This window comes from Bubalus kerabau, chromosome 1 (assembly GCF_029407905.1).
Source record: "Bubalus kerabau isolate K-KA32 ecotype Philippines breed swamp buffalo chromosome 1, PCC_UOA_SB_1v2, whole genome shotgun sequence".
Classification (NCBI taxonomy): Eukaryota; Metazoa; Chordata; class Mammalia; order Artiodactyla; family Bovidae; genus Bubalus; species Bubalus kerabau.
Window position 1 is genome coordinate 145408538 of NC_073624.1, and position 2175 is coordinate 145410712.

Genomic DNA, 2175 nt, shown 5'->3' on the forward strand with positions numbered 1-2175 from the left:
GCAGTAGTTTGAGCTTTCTTTGGCATTGCCTTTCTTTGGGATTGGAATGAAAACTGACCTTTTCCAGTCCTGTGACCACTGCTGAATTTTCCAAAAATGCTGGCATATTGAGTCCAGCACTTTCACAGCATCATCTTTCAGGATTTGAAATAGCTCAACTGGAATTCCATCCCCTCCAGTAGCTTTGTTCATAGTGATACTTTCTAAGGCCCACTTGACTTCACATTCCAGGATGTCTGGCTCTAGGTGATCATACCATTGTGATTATCTTGGTCGTGAAGATCTTTTTTGTATAGTTCTTCTGTATATTCTTGCCACCTCTTCTTAATATCTTCTGCTTCTTTTAAGTCCATACCATTTCTGTCCTTTATCGAGCCCACCTTTGCATGAAGTATTCCCTTGGTATCTCTAATTTTCTTGAAGAGATCTCTAGTCTTTCCCATTCTGTTGTTTTCCTCTATTTCTTTGCATTGATTGCTGAGGAAGGCTTTCTTATCTCTCCTTGCTATTCTTTGGAACTCTGCATTCAAATGGGAATATCTTTCCTTTCCTCCTTTGCTTTTCATTTCTCTTCTTTTCACAGGTATTTGTAAGGCCTCCTCAAATAGCCAATCACTTTTTTGCATTTTTTATATGGAGAAGGTCTTGATCCCTGTCTCCTGTACAATGTCACAAACCTCTGTGCATAGTTCATTGGGCACTCTGTCTATCAGATCTAGTCCCTTAAATCTATTTCTCACTTCCACTGTATAATCATAAGGGCTTTGATTTAGGTCATACCTGAATGGTCTAGTGGTTTTCCCTACTTTCTTCAATTTAAGTCTGAATTTGGCAATAAGGTGTTCATGATCTGAGCCACAGTCAGCTTCTGGTCTTGTTTTTGCTGACTGTATAGAGCTTCTCCATCTTTGGCTGCAAAGAATATAATCAATCTGATTTTGGTGTTGACCATCTGGTGATGTCCATGTGTAGAGTCTTCTCTTGTGTTGTTGGAAGAGGATTTTTGCTATGACCATTGCATTCTCTTGGCAAAACTCTATTAGCCTTTGCCCTGCTTCATTCTGTACTCCAAGGCCAAATTTGCCTGTTACTCCAGGTGTTTCTTGACTTCTTACTTTTGCATTCCAGTCCCCTATAATGAAAAGGACATCTCTTTTGGGTGTTAGTTCTAAAAGGTCTTGTAGGTCTTCATAGAACCATTCAACTTCACCTTCTTCAGCATTACTGGTTGGGGCATAGGCTTGGATCACCATGGTATTGAATGGTTTGCCTTGGAAATGAACAGAGATCATTCTGTCATTTTTGAGATTGGATCCAAGTGCTGCATTTTGGACTCTTTTGTTGACCATGATGACTACTCCATTTTGCCTAAGGGATTCCTGCCCACAATAGTAGATATAATGGTCATCTGAGTTAAATTCACCCATTCCAGTCCATTTTAGTTCACTGATTCCTAGAATGTTGATGTTCACTCTTGCCTTCTCCTGTTTGGCAACTTCCAATTTGCCTTGATTCATGCACCTAACATTCCAGGTCCCTATGCAATATTGCTCTTACAGCATCGGATCCTGCTTCTGTCACTAGTCACATCGACAACTGGGTATTGTTTTTGCTTTGGCTCCATCCCTTCATTCTCTCTCCAGTTATTTCTCCACTGATTTCCTGTAGCATATTGAACACCTACCAACCTAGGGAGTTCCTCTTTCAGTATCCTATTATTTTGCCTTTTCGTACCATTCATGGGGTTCTCAAAGCAAGACTACTGAAGTGGTTTGCCATTTTCATTGAGTTAGACAAGGCTGTGGTCCATGTGATCAGATTGGCTAGTTTTCTGTGATTATGGTTTCAGTGTGTCTGCCCTCTGATGCCCTCTCGCAACACCTAGTATCTTACTTGGGTTTTTCTTACCTTGGAGTGTGGTATCTCTTCATGGTTGCTCCAGCAAAGTGCAGCCACTGCTCCTTACCTTGGACGAGGTCACCCCTCCTGACCTTGAACATGGAGTAGCTCCTCTTGGCCCTCCTGCACCCGCGCAGCCACCACTCCCTGAATGTAGGGTTGCTCCTCTTGGCCGCCGCCCCTGACCTCGGACATGGGGTAGCTCCTCTCGTCCCAATATTCAATTAATTGACATCAATATTTAGCTACTCTCTGCCATTACCTGGCATGCTCATA